Source organism: Vicia villosa, unplaced genomic scaffold, assembly GCF_029867415.1.
Source record: "Vicia villosa cultivar HV-30 ecotype Madison, WI unplaced genomic scaffold, Vvil1.0 ctg.003000F_1_1, whole genome shotgun sequence".
Classification (NCBI taxonomy): Eukaryota; Viridiplantae; Streptophyta; class Magnoliopsida; order Fabales; family Fabaceae; genus Vicia; species Vicia villosa.
Genome location: NW_026706088.1, coordinates 187,291 through 205,740, shown reverse-complemented (window position 1 = coordinate 205,740; position 18,450 = coordinate 187,291). Strand labels below are relative to the sequence as shown.

General features: G+C 33.2%; 1 pseudogene; it reads right to left on the bottom strand.

Annotated features, from left to right (window-relative positions):
* Positions 1-1,984: 1,984 nt before the first annotated feature.
* On the bottom strand, positions 1,985-11,979 carry LOC131640219 (short-chain dehydrogenase/reductase 2b-like; annotated as a pseudogene).
* Between the last annotated feature and the right edge of the window lie 6,471 nt (positions 11,980-18,450).

Genomic DNA, 18,450 nt, shown 5'->3' with positions numbered 1-18,450 from the left:
TTAAATGGTCAATTTTAAAAGGCTGAGTCAACGTGCGCCCCAAGGAATATTGACTGGAAAATTAGGAACGGTTCTAGTACCACGTGTCTTTCTCCTTCGTTGCTTTTGTACCTGAAACATTAGCTACGAATTTGCTATAAATTTAGCTATAGTTTTTTGTAGCAAAACCTGCAACTTTCAAACTTTATCCTGTAGCTACAGATTAGCTACAATTTAGCTACGACCTTCTTCGTAGCAATACCTGCAAATTTCAAAACGCACAAAAACGATGAATAAATGGAAACGAAGGACATGGTTCGATAACAAATTAGTCCCTGAACATGACTATGGCCTCTGTTTCGGCTGAAAGTTCTTGTAAGTATGAGAACAAAGAACACGAGTTCTCTTACCCTAACAATGATGGATCATGAACCATGCATTAAAGCTTCGAACCAATGGCCCAGATCCCTTCTAAATCATGCCAGGAACTGAAATAAACAGTTAGTTTGGATTAAAACACGTTAAAAAAACAATATATGGAAATCGAAACTTCGTACGATGATTATGAACATGATGCAACATTCTACGTGTTATGGGACTTGGTTAATGGAGCATTATTACTCTATCTCACCCTAGGAAGGGATTGTGATGATTGTTTGGCTTTGAAACTCGCTTGAACTTGTAATACGATATTGCACATTTCTTTGAGATTTTTGCACTTTTGAAACCCTTGCCTCCTCTTCAATTTTTCGTCCCCTTGGTATATGAATGAGTTGAACATATATAGGAGAGTGATTTAGGTTAACAACTTTAGAAAGAATCAAACCAAATGAAATATTTTGATGGTGAGAAAATTTGATTGAAATTTTGAATGAAAACTTGCTATTTTTGGTTCAATCTATTTTCTACACTTTTTTTCACGTTTTTCTGACCTCTAATATTGATCTTGGATTGATTTTGATTTGGAAATTTAATTACATGATCTTTTATCAATTAAATGTGATTTTATTTGATTTATTTTTTAATTTAAATGAATAAATTCAAAATAAAAGAAATAAAAATCACCAAATAGAGATGAATGGATGTATGGGCCTCCTATAAGCTTATGATCACGTGGGAAGCTCGAAAATATGGGCCCATTACTTAAAAGTTCAAAGTTTCTCAATTGTGGTTTCATGCCTTTCTCATATTTTAAACAACTTCTACCAACCATACCTCACTCAATTTTTATCACATGGAGATGATCTTGTACTTTTTGGAAAGCTCGATATGTCTACTATAATCCCCTTTGGAACATTTTCTGCATTTGAAGAATTTATCTTGGTGATATTGGCTTTGACAAAAAAAATGGCTTTTTGTGGACTTCTAGAAGAACCTGTAATGTTTTGGCTCCTATCTTTTAATTGAAGCATATCTTGGTCTTGGGCCCAACATCAAAGTTGTATAAGATTGGATTTCCTTTAGAATTAGCTTTGGTTGGGGAAAATGATGAAGTATGTGAAAGTTATGCTTGGTCAAAGTTCAGCTGACTTCTCCTTAAGAAAACCCTAATTTAGTAACTTTGACTTTTGATGATCTTTGAGCTTTTCTTGATGAAACATGATCAATCCTTGATCAAATGATGAATCTAATCTCAAAACCTTCATGTTGACCAAAAATCTTGAAGTTTGACTGTAGATCGACCATAGTTGACTTTTGACCTAATACAATCGACTGTTGACCATTTAAGCAATTGACTGACCAATTTTCCACTATAAGGCTTGAAACTTGGCATGGAGATACTTTGAGGTCTTAGAAGTCCTATCTTCTTGACAGAAATCAAAACCCTAATTTGAGGTTTACTTCTTAGGAGGAGTGTAGGTATGTCCAATCTTTGATAGCCTTGATCAATTGGAGATCCTGTGAGCTTGATGAGACTACTTGAGCCAATTTACCTTGAATATTGTGAGGGAAAATTTTGGGGTATAACACCCGACATAACTTGACGACATCATTTTTATGCATTTCATTCCATTGTTACAATGTGGTTGTCCATTTCCTTCAGAGAACTTCCGTGCCAATTTTTTCTAGGCCCATAAGTCAAGTCACTACAATCTCTATTACATGAAGACAGTGATCTTGAATTAGTCTTATGTGATCCTGAAACGATAAAATCTTGATTGTTGTCATTGCCATGCCTTTCATTATTTGTTGGAGAGGAACAACTACCACCACTAGCCGTTGAAGGTGAATCAGGAAGCAACAAGTCCTGGAAAAAAAATTCTTTAGGCCTATCAGATAGTTTTCTTACCATAAACCTTGGATAAGCATTAACATCTAGTTTTAATGCGGAATAATCAGTAAATGTTTGAGGCCATCCTTCAGATTTCCAACTTTCGTCTTCTACTTGTTGAAGAAAAGTGGTCACAACACCATCAATTAGTTCCTCTATGAGATTATCCGCATCACTTATTTTATCTCTCAATGAATCATTCTTCAATCTATTCTGTTTTCGATTTAGTCGGCCTAGACACGAGCTCACATTTAAAATACGGTCACCAGCGATGGTTTCCTTCATCAACAAAATCATAGCTTCAATCATACATTTCATTTTGTAATAATTTGTATCAATAACAACCCGAGCCTTTTCAATTGAGTTATCCGACCCGAAATTGAAGTTAATAACATAAGTGTTTACCAGAATATCTATACGACCATAAATTTCCTTTAGCCATTCAGAGAATGGGATAATGGATGAAGAACCTAATACATCAAGTTGATGACAAGACACAACAAAACCACCTTCTTGTAAGCTCTTAATTGATTCAGTACGAACACATCCAATTTTTTATGTTAGTATTATAATTACTCCATGATCAACAAGTTGTCTAGAAATTTCAAATCCAATTCCTCTATTTCCACCAGTAACCATGACAAATGTTTCCTTAGACCACCATCGTGCTTTTGTGTCTTTCTCAATATGAGTGACCTTGAGCAACCTCTAACAGTTTTGTAGAGTGTAACACCCGTATATTTTAATTTTTAATTTAAATGGAAATTTAATTAATAATTAGAATTATTGGTGATTTGTAGAATTTAATTGGAAAAGGATGGTTTATGGTGTTGGGCCATGTGTGATGTTAAGGAATGAGGGGGTGTTATGTTAGTAAAGGTCTTATTCCAATTAAAGTTTATTTTATAAAATAATAAGAATTGGGAATAAGGGAAAGGAACGTGAAAAAAAAGTTGGAACACGAAGAACGTGAAAGAGGAGCAATGGAGGAAAAGAACCAATCAAGAATCTTTGGCTAAGGTAAGGGGGGACTCTCCGGTTATCATCTATTATCGTGTTCTTAGATAATAATATTGATTAGGGATGTTGTTGAGTCAATTGGATTATATGTTGGGTTTAGGGAGGTTATGAATTGATGAAAATTGCATGGATTATTGGTTGATTATGTGTTGTTTTGATGTGTGATGATGAATAATGATGCAATTGATGATTAACTGCATGTATATGATGTTTAGAGTCAGTTTTGGACTCAAATTGGGTGAGATCGCAGGATCTGACGCAGACCGAAAATTCTGTGAAATCGCCAGTTTGCGCCACGTCCTAGTATTGGCGCCGCGAAGGCGTACTTGTTTTCTCGTACCGCGCCGCGTGCATAGGTTGGCGCCGCGAACACGGTTGTATGGTTCAGGTCGCGCCGCGAGTCTTGGTTGCGCCGCGTGCTGTAGCGTTAGTTGTTTTCTTGGAAAAGTTAAATGATGTGTAACTTTCGAACCGTAGGTCCGTTTTTAGTGCCGCTTCGAGCACGATGAATCTTATGAGATAACCTACGTGTTTAAATGATGAAATGAGGTGTGAATCTAATTATTTTTAAATATGATTTTATTTCTTGGTGTATGATGTATTGTACATATATGTGATGAGATGTGTTAAATACATGCTATGTTGAAATATTAATCATGTGACGATTTGTTTAATTGGATGATGTATTGTTGACATATATGATGAAATGTGACAATATAAGATGTTGTTTTGAAAAACATTATGATGTGATGATTTGTTGAGAGTTGTATGATGATGACTGATTTGTTTTGGAATAATGTGGATACATGTGTGTTCTTATTATTGATGATGATGATTGATGTGGACACATGTATGTTCTTTAATGATGATGATGATGATGATGATGATTGATTGATTGTATTTGAATGATGCTAATGTATATAAACATACTTTGATGATGATGATGATAATGATGATGAAATGGGTATTTGATGATGTTACTCATTATACTTTACGATGGTATAGTATGTTGTATATGTTGCATTCATTCATGTTCATTGATGATACTGTATCCATAAGGGTGTGTTGGATCAGTGAAGGGCATGATTCCCATTGTGTGGAATCTGTGCTGGCAGGGCCGTATCTGGATGATGTTGGATCGGTCATGGGTTATTCCCATTTGATGATGTTGGTACCACATGCATAGTGTCAGTTCATACATATGCATACTTTTATAACATGATTGGAAGTATTCCAGTGTTATAAATATTGATGATGTGTTGATTGTGTGTTTTGTTGAATTAATGTTGAGTATGATTGTCTGTGTGAAAGATGTGTTCTGTTGATGTTTGTGTAAGCGATGGATGTTCCTGATAATCTGAATATGATGAAATTGGGTGAATAATATAACTATAATGTGTTGTTATTTAAGATGCAATAACATTTGTTAACTGTGATAAGACTCACCCTTACTGTTGACATTTTCAGATTGAGGATAGCTGCTTTCGACTTGGTGAGGATTAGCTCATAAGTCGGTTTAGTTGTTGTGTCGATGTCATGCTCTGATAGATGTAACACTGGGGACGCGATGTTTTGAGTTTCGATTATAACTCTATTGTTTATTTTATTTGAAGTCTGATACATTAACGATGTAATGTTGACTTTATGATTTGATTCCGCTGTGTAAACATGATTTTTATCTAATGAGTTATAATTTCAGATGTTTCAGTGAATGCATGACATATGCCGAACGTGTGTTTTCTTTTACTTTTGAATTGTGACACCCTTTGCATGTTTACTCTGATTTAATTTTGTTAATTGCCGTGGGGTATTAGAGGGGTGTTACAATAGTGGTATCAGAGCAGGTCGGTCCGTCCGGCCAGTTGTCGAGTCAGTTGAGTTGCACGACAGTTGTATACTGTCGGTGTATTATTCCTTGGTACGCGACATATGAGTGAATCACTGTCGGTACTTGGTTGTTTGTTGCAGGTGTTGGATTGAAACAAGTGGGGGAGAAGCTTCGCTTCTCGGTTATGTTTCAGTTGTAAGATGATTGATTCAGTAGGCTGTTGTTGGCAACAGTGCAAGCATTGTGGAAGTTTGTTGTTTCCCGAATTGAAGGTGACTTGGAATTAAGACTTGACTGGTAATTGAGTTGGGACATCTTGAAGGAAGATGATTAGAGTTAATTGAAAATTATTGTTAGAGAAGGAAATTAGAAAGTTGCGATGTGTCAGCTCTGCGGGTGTGCTGCGAAGTTGTCAGTTGAGTAGCCTTGCGTTTCGGAAGAGGTTCAGCTGCAAGTTGCAAAGAGGATCGTTGTCATAATGTTCCAGAAATCGCTTTTCAGTGATGGGATATGTTGCTCAAATTATAAGAATGTTTGGAAGTGAAGAGATATGATAAGGAGCTGTTTGGAATGTGATCGAGTTGAAGAGAATGAGTTTTGGAGTGAGATTTTCGTAAGCGAAACGCAAGGAAATTGCTGAATAGCCGCAGAATTTCAAAAATTCATAACTAGAGTTCTGGACATCCGAATTGAGTTCCGTTTGAAGCGTCGGAAAGCTAACGAGATGAAATTTGTTATAAAAATGGTTGCAACAGCTGTAAGATAATTAATTATGACAGGATGACGTTGGAAAGAGGTGAAGTTGCGGTTGCTCTTGTTCTTATAACTAGACTTGTTTATTGGTACTGCACGGGATGTCAGTGTCAGTGTTGAATGGATTAGAGGAATAATTAGAAGGTTTGTTGAGGAGTAATTTTAAGAATTGAATTTACCATTTGAAGAGATTTGAGAATACCGTATAGAGCATCGCTGCATGATATCGATGTGACATTTTCGGATAACGATTGGAAAGTTCATATCTTGAGTTCCGAGTGTCGGGTTGATGTGCTGTTGGAGCCTACGAAGAGGTGAAATTATGTTCTACCTTATGGGAGAGTTATAAGTACAGTAGAGGTGATCCTATGCGGAGATAGTCTGAATTCGGTTAAGGAAGCGTGGAACTTGTTGAATAGGGATGTCTGCTACCGATTATTTGAAACGAAGTTGAGTAGGACATGTTGTTGATGAATAAGTCGATGAGATATTTGGTAATAAAGATGATTTGAATGCCGATGGATTTTAGTGAAGAGTGAATTAGTAGTAAAGATGGAATAAACTTTAGAACACTTGGAATCGTATTTGTGATGGCAAAGTAACGATAAGTATAAACGAAGAATTGTAGAGAATTTCTAACATCTGTTGACGTGAGGAAGACTTTGTTGAGATTCTGAGTGGAATGATATATGGACGTGAAGGATGTCATGGAATTTGGATTAAAACCACGAGTTATGAATGTGGTCTTGGTCTTGCAGGTTAGTTGTATGGTTCAAGATTCGAAGTGTTTAATGATCATAAGAGTTGAAGTACCTCTTTGATCAGAAATGGCTTAATATGAGGCAGCAGAGATGATTAGAGTATTTTTTTTTTTAGGATCATGATTCTAGTTTGAATTGCCATCCTGGTAAGGAAAATGTTGTGCTATGGTGTTGCGTAGGAAGTCTTTAAAAATGTCGGTGCTAATGGTGAATGGGTTGGATTTAATTGGACAATTTTGAGACTTGAGTTGGTATGTGAAGGCACTCCTAATAGTGTTAGGTTGAGTATGCTAAAAGATGACTAGTGGTACTCTTGACGAGATTAGAGAAGGTCAGAAAGCTGATGTTGAGTTAATCGATAGGTTGACTTTGAATTACCAAGGTAAAGGCGGTGGATTCAGAATCAACGAGAATAGTATAATGAGGTTGAGTGATTGGATTTGTGTTCCTAATGTTTTGAGCTTCGGAAGAATATTCTAGAAGAAGGACACCATAGTGAATTATTGAACTATGACGATGCTAATGAGTTTGGGTGCAAACTCGGAAAGGGACATTATTATGTGGTAACGACGGTTTATGCTTAAATATGATTTTCAACTAATATTGACAAATTTAGGACTTGATCACCCTAAATCTCTTGTTGGTATTAGATGGAATCATATAGATGAGATGAGCTTGTTTTGTTACCTTAATGGTATAAGATGTGATGAATGCTAAGCCGTGAGAATAATCACTCACTATGTTGTGTGAACTTATGAAGAGATGAATATGAAAGAGTGCAACGTAATGGACAAATGACTTAAGACGGGTAATCAGAGTCGCGCAGCCAAAGTGTGATGTGGAGTAGTGTTATGAGTACTACTCGCGGGAAGTAAGGAATTAATATGTCGGAAGCCTACATAGAGAATATGTCTTGATCTATATGTTGGATTTAGAATCCAGTGGATGTAAGGATGTCGTGTCGAAGAATTATAACTCTTTTGAATAATTGTCGAGATGATGAATATGTTATTACGATTGTACGTAGTTAACGAGTATGTATTCGGCGAAATTAAAATGAAGAGTTGATGCCACTTGATGCTATAATAATTTGGTGTTGTTGTTAAGGGTTATTGTAGATTTCCAGATATAATGAGGAATTATACTCTATGAAGGGAGAAATTGATTTAATTCTTAGAAAAGAGTGAAACTCAATTTGAGTTGTTTTGTAAGAAATGGTATATTGAGGCTGATGAGTGTGATTGTAACTACTTGTGCGTACTCGTTCCGATGGTGAGAATGTTTTAATAGATGTAGTAACTCAGGAATTTGTTTTTGAGTGCGAGTAAGTATTACTGAGTGGTAAATTGGTACCATGAATGATGAAGAATGATTCTTGAAACGAATGAGTAAAGAGAGTCGGAATCGGGTAAAACTCAGAAATCTAATTGGTACAGATGATTGTGATGAGTAATCAGAGTAGTGCGGAAAAGCGGAATGTAACGTGCTGGATAATTAATGGTGTGACTTGAGGGGAGTCAGATAATTGGAATTCAATAGTATAGGAATGTTGTTATTGAGTTTCTTGAGGGAAGCGGTTGATGAAAAATGTAAGTATTACATTATCACTCAGATGGAAAAGTGTGTCTAAGGTTGGTATGTTTGGTAGATGGAATGCATTACTGCATTGTTGATCAAGTGTGATCATACTATGGATTGTGTAATTGTATTACTCAGTTGTTGAGCGTATTGTATAGGTTATACCTCAATGTTCTATTGTAGTTAACCTTTTGGAGATATAATGAGTGGTACACCTTTGGATGGTCAAATGCGACGTAAGAACTGGGATTTGAATGTATGAAACATGTTTCCTGTTGGTTATGTCAGATGGATTTTTGAGGTTGACTGATAGTAATGTTAATTGAGAGCTAGAGAGTCAGGTGGAGGACTCTTGTACGAGCTGGTTACTTGAGGTATGTTTTCGAGGACGAAAACTCTTTTAGTGGGGGAGAGTTGTAACACCCGTATATTTTAATTTTTAATTTAAATGGAAATTTAATTAATAATTAGAATTATTGGTGATTTGTAGAATTTAATTGGAAAAGGATGGTTTATGGTGTTGGGCCATGTGTGATGTTAAGGAATGAGGGGGTGTTATGTTAGTAAAGGTCTTATTCCAATTAAAGTTTATTTTATAAAATAATAAGAATTGAGAATAAGGGAAAGGAACGTGAAAAAAAAGTTGGAACACGAAGAACGTGAAAGAGGAGCAATGGAGGAAAAGAACCAATTAAGAATCTTTGGCTAAGGTAAGGGGGGACTCTCCGGCTATCATCTATTATCGTGTTCTTAGATAATAATATTGATTAGGGATGTTGTTGAGTCAATTGGATTATATGTTGGGTTTAGGGAGGTTATGAATTGATGAAAATTGCATGGATTATTGGTTGATTATGTGTTGTTTTGATTTGTGATGATGAGTAATGATGCAATTGATGATTAACTGCATGTATATGATGTTTAGAGTCAGTTTTGGACTCAAATTGGGTGAGATCGCAGGATCTGACGCAGATCTGAAAGTCTGTGAAATCGCCAGTTTGCGCCGCGTCCTAGTGTTGGCGCCGTGAAGGCGTACTTGTTTTCTCGTACCGCGCCGCGTGCATAGGTTGGCGCCGCGAACACGTTTGTATGGTTCAGGTCGCGCCGCGAGTCTTGGTTGCGCCGCGTGCTGTAGCGTTAGTTGTTTTCTTGGAAAAGTTAAATGATGTGTAACTTTCGAACAGTAGGTCCGTTTTTAGTGCCGCTTCGAGCACGATGAATCTTATGAGATAACCTACGTGTTTAAATGATGAAATGAGGTGTGAATCCAATTATTTTTAAATATGATTTTATTTCTTGGTGTATGATGTATTGTACATATATGTGATGAGATGTGTTAAATACATGCTATGTTGAAATATTAATCATGTGACGATTTGTTTAATTGGATGATGTATTGTTGACATATATGATGAAATGTGACAATATAAGATGTTGTTTTGAAAAACATTATGATGTGATGATTTGTTGAGAGTTGTATGATGATGACTGATTTATTTTGGAATAATGTGGATACATGTGTGTTCTTATTATTGATGATGATGATTGATGTGGACACATGTATGTTCTTTAATGATGATGATGATGATGATTGATTGTATTTGAATGATGCTAATGTATATAAACATACTTTGATGATGATGATAATGATGATGAAATGGGTATTTGATGATGTTACTCATTAGACTTGACGATGGTATAGTATGTTGTATATGTTGCATTCATTCATGTTCATTGGTGATACTGTATCCATAAGGGTGTGTTGGATCAGTGAAGGGCATGATTCCCATTGTGTGGAACCTGTGCTGGCAGGGCCGTATCGGGATGATGTTGGATCGATCATGGGTTATTCCCATTTGATGATGTTGGTACCACATGCATAGTGTCAGTTCATACATATGCATACTTTTATAACATGATTGGAAGTATTCCAGTGTTATAAATATTGATGATGTGTTGATTGTGTGTTTTGTTGAATTAATGTTGAGTATGATTGTCTGTGTGAAAGATGTGTTCTGTTGATGTTTGTGTAAGCGATGGATGTTCCTGATAATCTGAATATGATGAAATTGGGTGAATAATATAACTATGATGTGTTGTTATTTAAGATGCAATAACATTTGTTAACTATGATAAGACTCACCCTTACTGTTGACATTTTCAGATTGAGGATAGCTGCTTTCGACTTGGTGAGGATTAGCTCATAAGTCGGTTTAGTTGTTGTGTCGGTGTCATGCTCTGATAGATGTAACACTGGGGACGCGATGTTTTGAGTTTCGATTATAACTCTATTGTTTATTTTATTTGAAGTCTGATACATTAACGATGTAATGTTGACTTGATGATTTGATTCCGCTGTGTAAACATGATTTTTATCTAATGAGTTATAATTTCAGATGTTTCAGTGAATGCATGACATATGCCGAACGTGTGTTTTCTTTTACTTTTGAATTGTGACACCCTTTGCATGTTTACTCTGATTTAAATTTGTTAATTGCCGTGGGGTATTTGAGGGGTGTTACATAGAGCATAAATTTGGAGCAATATTATTTAGCTTCAACAAAAGAGAACAAAAGAAAATCCTCAATGTTCCTATAGATTAATTGGTAATGTTCACTGTGTCTTCCGTCAATGTCATTCCATATCCAACACGACGATGTCGAAAATGGCATGGTCCAGGGTCAAAAATTAGAAATACGTTTAGTAGCAGATTTGCAAAATTGGAATAAGCTTCTTGAGATCTAACCATATGAGATGCGTTAAATTGGACTCAGTAAAAATGATATTTGCAAATAATCTTAAAGTAGAATACATTGGGAAAACCATGGTTGATGATGTGAGTAGAGATTTGGATGGTCCTGGGTCATATGGTTCGGTATTAGGGATCAAAGTGTCCACCCCTGTGCCAGATCTAATTGCATTTTCTCTACGGAGTGGCTTCTGCAGTGTGTTGGTTTGATAAGCTGTCAACACACGGACGAAACTGCCATCGTTCTCTCTCCAAAACTGTTGTAAATCCTTGGAACTTTAACGCTGGAAAAGCCATCCTAGGGATTCTTTTTGCTGTTGGACAAGATCTGATTTGATTATGTTAGAAGGAGGGTTTAATGGTTCATGAGTCTGTTTTTGGAAGCTAGGTTTTCATAGACGATTTTGAACATTTGGTCTAGGTTTTCACCACCGGTGGTTTTTGTGGCGATAGATTTGTCACGGGATTTGTTAATGTTGGAGCGAGGGTTAGTTTGAACGATGTCATCCATGTGAATAAGTAAAGCGTCGATGAGAGGTGAAAGAACGGTAGTGACATAGCGTTTGTGATCTACTCGAATGGGTTAAGTGTTGAGAACTTTGATGGTATTTGAGTCGAATTGATAGGTTTCAGTTTTTAACTGCGAAAAAGGTTCTTTGGAGTCCAAGGCTTCGTTGTTTTGATTTGTTGGTGATTTCTGAGATGATGGTGACATGTACGTTGATGAAATTTGCAGATTAATTTTGGGTGGTTTTATATATAGAAATGGTTCAAGTTCTCCTTCTATTGATTCTTCTGGATTTTTTTTATTGATTTCTTCTTCGTCGCAACAAAAAGTACTATCGTGTGGTTTCAAAGGTGGCAGCGGTACCAGAGGTTGATCAAAGATTGACGCCGATGGTGAGTTCTCTCTCAGTGACTCGGTTTCTTCATCCTGATGTGTCATCAGATTCAATTGTTGCACTTGTGTTGTGTACATATACGATTCTTCTTCTACGTCATTCTCAACAGGTTGCAAGATTGGATCTATAGACTCCATTGATTCATGTATTGGTTCCATTTCCTCTTCTAAATCCAAGAAAGGGTGTCTCCATTTGGGTTTAAAACGTCAAAGAAATATTTTAGTGAAAGTGTTCCATTATGACATTGATGGATGAGGTTGAATCCTCCATAGCCACCATTTAAAGAGCACAACCTCTCATTGTCATTGCAACTACCTTCATTTTCTCTTCATCCTCCCGAATATTGTTAGCTCTAAAATATTTTTCAATCGAAAGGATCCACCAAGATGATTCTTCTACTCCATAAAAATTCCGCATGGACCCCATCTGGCAGGAATGAGATCGAAATGAAAGCACCAGTTGATAGGAAGATTTTTCCTACCAAGACTATAGAACTAGAGTTTATAAAATGAAAGAGAAAAAACAATAAAACTATCTAATAAAATTGATATAACATTTTTCATTTGATTCATGATATCTAAATCTCTCAATGAGAATATATGTATAGAGTTAGTAATGGATAATAGAGTAAAAGACTCCCAGACTAAAAAATTCAACTAAATAATAAAAATCCAACTAAATTAAATTCAATTTCTAACTTAAGTATTAAATTGTCTAAAATTAAGTCACAATTCTATCAATTTAATTATTTATAATTTGATAATTACATATAGGAGATTATTAGTATAAATACAAGTCAATATTAAAAGTTTGGAATTTGACATGTTTGATGTTTTGCTATTATAAGGTTTATTGATAATTGAAATAACAGGTGTGCTATTCTTACAATCTTTTCATACACCCTATCTTGCTACACCGTATATTTCAATAAGCAAACTTTCTTTTGCACAGAAACCAAAAAAATAAATTAATAAATTAATCAAATCAGTAGATATTGTGTATTATAATACGGTGTAGGTGTTCAAAGTAGTGTAAGAATAGCTTTTTCCTTGAAACAAAGAAAGAATCTTTTTAAAGAAGTTTCATGTGTCAAATCTATATTTCTAAAGTTGTATTATAATTAGAGTGTCAAAGTTGTGTTGTTTTCTTTGTTGCTTTTAGAAGGCAAATAGAGAGGTATGATGAAAAATCATTAGATGCTCTATCACTTTGCAACAATAATTGCTTGTTCAACGAGGATCAACCATATCAGTCTTATCACAAACCATCTCACTGTTCTGATCTGTTTCTATTTTATTGGTGGATGTGTTTCAATATGTGTGTTTATTTTAAAAACGAGTAAAAGAAAAGATTAAAAAAAACTAAAAAGAAAAGACAAAGAGGGGAATCATTCTAGAGAATAACTAAACAAAAGAGATTATCCAAAACAAATTAAATCAAAGTGGAAATCAAACCAATTCAAACTACCATAATCGATAAGATCAACCAAAATTATGTATGATTTTTTTTTTAATAAAAAGGTTATCATATATCAAAGAAACAGAACAAAAGGAGAGGGGACCAAACCAAAACCCTCTCAAGGAGATATGAATCTAAAGAAAGGCAAACTTAGACTATTCTTTACAAAATATGCCCTCAAAAAATTAGGAATACTACTATAGTTAGTGTAAGCAGTAACCGTTAGCCCTATGTTTGCCAGAGTATCCGCACAAGAATTACCTTCTCTGAAAATGTGAGAGGCAACAAATGACAACCTACCAATGATATTAACACAATTTACCCATCTAGTGCGAATTTGCCAAGGAACCAATAGAGGATTGGAGATAGCCCGAATTACCGCTAACGAATCCGATTCTAGCCAAACCTTCCTCCAACCCTTCTCATGTGCGAACTCTATAGCTAACATAGCACCAGAGAGTTCGTCCATGAGAGAATTCGAAAAACCAAAGAAGTTTGCAAAAGCACCGAGAAACCTACCTTCATTATCTCTAGCTATGTTTCCACAAGCCGAAAGACCCGAGTTACCGAGGGAAGCACCGTATGTATGACTTAAGGTCGATATTCAAGCACAAAATGTGAGTCGAGAACAATTTAGCAATTTAACCAAAAGTTGTGAAATGAAATAAATGTCTCTAAAGTAAGTATGAAATAAAATACAAAATTCAAGTGTGATCGATATATTCTTTAAAGCAAAAAGAAAAATTGTGTTGGATAAAATATTTATTTAATGTGTTAATTAAAAATATTTATTTAATGTCTTAATTGAAATGAAAATGAGTTAGATATAATAAAAACATCTAAAAATATACAATTGGGCTTTTAATAAACAAATTTGATGAAATTTGTTTGTCTTAAAAGAAAATTGGACAGTAGATATTTATGACATTATATTCTAAACATAAGCATAGTTTATATCATATCGAAAATATAATTAGTTAGTCATTAAAAACGTTCTACTTTTAAGTAGCCTTTGAAGTAGTCATATTTACTTATTTTTCTCAATTGTAATACATTCTACTTTTATTAATACAAGGTGTTGTTAGCTTTTTCACTACTATTTTTATGAATGTTATGCTTCATAAACGTTTATTTCTTAATTGCAAGATTAGTTTCTTTTGAGATTTTGGATATATTTAAAAGTTGTCTTTCTTATAAATATCAAAATTTCCAAAATATATTATCAAATAATACTTTTAATAAATTTATTGTATTTTAGAAGATGAATGAAAACCTCTCTAAATTTAAAACACAGTCCAAAACCATAAGAATTGGATCTCAATAGAAAATGGTGGATCAGTAAACCACATAAAATTATAATGGGCTCAATAATGGCATTTTTAAGAAAAATCTATCTGGCACCTAACAGCTATTCTTAACACCCCCACATAATTAATAATTTGACCAAAATACCTCTATAATATTAAAAAAAAAAAAAAAAAAAAAAAAACAAAATTTCACATTCAGGAAAACACATTTCAGACTTTTATAAAGAATCAAAGTTTTGTCTCATAGATTTGCTAAAAAAATCGGATTTTTACAAGTAGCGATCCATTCAATTTATGTGTTTTTAATAGTTTTTTTTTTCCTAGAATATCATATATTTCACATAGATCATACATTTTTATCGATTTTTTTGAAATTGCCGGTATCAAATTTTTAGTGTTATATTAGATTTTTAGAAATTGTCGGTATAATCCAAATTTTAAATTGCATTTTTACCGCATTTTTCTAAAATTTTGGTATAAAGAGTACGGGATTTTATCCAATTTTTTAAAATAATCGATAAAAATGCATATTGTATATTGGATTTTTACAAATTATCCATAAAAAAGCATATATATATATATATATATATATATATATATATATATATATATATATATATATATATATATATATATATATATATATATATATATATATATATATATATATCATGCCGAATTTTTTTTAAAATGTCAGTAAGGATATAATCTAGGGTACTAAAGTTTTCAAAAAATCGACATACGTAGGGGTATGATCGGATGTTTTAAAAAATCTGATAGGTCAATATTTTTTTATTATTTTGTTTTGTTTTTGTCTAGAGGGAGAAGAGGAAGAGATGAAAAAATCATACCTAAATTGAGCGAGAGACTAGTTGCAAAGAACTCTAGTGGAGGCGACGAAGATGTGAAGATAATCATCTATAAACTAGGGCGAGTAAAGTAGTACCCATTTTATTCTCACAGTAGGAGGATCGAGCGGTCTCATTGAACACATACTTTCTAGCATATATGAGGTATAGTTGGTCAGTCCATAGATCATGATGACGAGTCATATGTTATTGTTACTTGTGATATTGAGGCAGAGGTGACTATTTAGGATAATACAGAGGCTCCTGTTCAAACTGATACAAAAGGTTTTTGTTTTGAATGATACGAATGTGTTGATTCAAACTGATGCAGAGGTGTCTGTTCAGAATGATACATATGAGGGTTCCTTATTAGAGGGCCTTTTGACCTTACTTTGCTCATTGTGTACTTCGATCATGTGACATTTATATTATGGTAGAGAGAGGTATAAATATTTTAATTTTAGTTGTTTTTATTAATTAGTGGTAAATTGAAAGTAACTGATGATTTATGCTTTATTTTTCACATGACTGCACTAAAATGTAGGTCTCCGCCAATGGGTTGAAGTTGAAGAAATTTTTGGTAGTTCGAGTACCTTATGAGATTAGGGCCATTGTTACAGATGTTGGCCTACTGTTGTTGGTGGAGTGTTCTATCACCATACCTTGTTATCTGTTGTGTTAAGCATTGGCATATAGAAACATCTTCTCTTTGGTGAGATGACAATTAACCTAGATGGTGTCTCCAGCCTTTTCCATATTCCCCTTGTTGGTAACTTCGTCACCCCTCCTCTGATGAACTAGGAGATTGCATGTATAGGTGTTGAGACATACCTGGGTGTTACATTGAGGTTGGTATTGGAGGATTTCAAGGCTAACATGGGTGCTTATTTTCGTATCTCTTGACTCTGAGATACTTATCAGTCACTGGTGAAGCATCATTGTATGACGCAGTCGCTAGGGAATACATGTTTCATCTTGAGTACTATTTTAGCAGATAAATCTCATGTATACATTGATTCCCGGTACATATCCATGTTTGTTGACTTTGATTTTTTCAATTAGGCATAGGGTTGCGCTCCTTTGAAGAGGCGATTGCCTTTAAGACGAAATAACTTAATGGATACATGAGTCTATTTCAACTATGAATATTTATTATTTTATTTATTTCGTGAATATTTATTAAAGACATTTAATATATCTAATTTATTATATACTTTATATATATATATATATATATATATATATATATATATATATATATATATATATATATATATATATATATATATATGAGGAGGGATCAAATTACACCCGAAGAGTTACACCACGAGTTACACTCGTTCAATAACCACATCTCGAATTAATATTTTTTAAATTCAACCGTTCGATTGAAACATAATATCATATAGATCATACCTATAAAGTTTGAGCTTAATCTATAATGATTTACTATATCATCAAGATATCCAAAGATTAACGTCAAAATAAACTTTCATATAACGTTAATTTTGATGTAATTCAATGACATAGTAAATCATTATAGATTAAGCTCAAACTTTTTAGGTATGATCTATATGATATTATGTTTCAATCCAACGGTTAAATTTAAAAAATATTAATTCGAGATGTAGTTATTGAATGAGTGTAACTCGTGGTGTAACTCTTCGGGTGTAATTTGATCCCTCCTCATATATATATATATATATATATATATATATATATATATATATATATATATATATATATATATATATATATATATATATATATATAGAGGACATATCATATGAGAATGGCTTTTTTATATGAGAATGTGAGAATGAATCTGAACCATTGAATTTTAAAATAAATGGTGGAGATTATGGGTGAATCTTTTTTTTCTCTCTCCTATATTTTGAAATAAATGATGTAGGAGAGAGAAAAAAAAGATTCACCCATAATCTCCACCATTTATTTTAAAATTCAATGGTTGAGATTCATTCTCATATTCTCATATAAAAAAACCATTCTCATATGATATGCCCTCTATATATATATATATATATATATATATATATATATATATATATATATATATATATATATATATATATATATATATATATATATATATATATATATATATATATGGCTAAATTGATTTAATCTTTAAAATGACAATACATAATAATATACTGATCATCTATTTATATACTCATAAAATTTTTTATATAGTCATAAAAAGTTTTAGCCGTATATATATTTAGCGGCTAAATTGATTTAATCATTAAATTGATCATATATTTATTAAATATATTTGATTTTTATAATGACAATACATAATAATTATGTTCATAAAAATTTTATTTAGCAGCTAAATTGATTTAATCTTTAAAATAAGTAGAATGTAATTAAAATATACTGATACTGTACAGTTTTACACCGTCTGTGAATCATAGTCGTTAAAATTTTATAAATATTTGACTTTCTTTTTAATCACATATAAAGAATTTTTGGTAAATGGTTGTGTTGCACTCACCATATAAAATATTTTACACTGACGGTGCATAACAATTAATCTCAAATAAATATATGGCGCTAATAGTGTATAACAATTAATCTCAAATAAGTATATGACGGCCAAATTTTAATAGATTACTAAGTTAGTGTCTAAATAATATTATATAATTGATTCACATATTTATTTGTGAAATATTTATGAATTACTAGATAGGGGAAAAGTTTTATGAAGACTATCTATAATAAGGCTCTGTTTGGTAAAATTAGCTGATAGCATTAGCTGGTAGTTGATAGTTGATAAGCTAATGTGAGTGTTTGGTAATAGCTGTTTCATTAGCTGATAGATACAAAATGACATTAATGGCATTTTAATTAATGAGGGTAATAATATATTTTAGTTAAAATAATAAGGGTATTAATGGAAGAAAAACTCACAAGCTAAAAGCTACAAGCTCAAAAGCTACTTCAATTAGCTTTTGAAAAAAAAGCTAAAAGC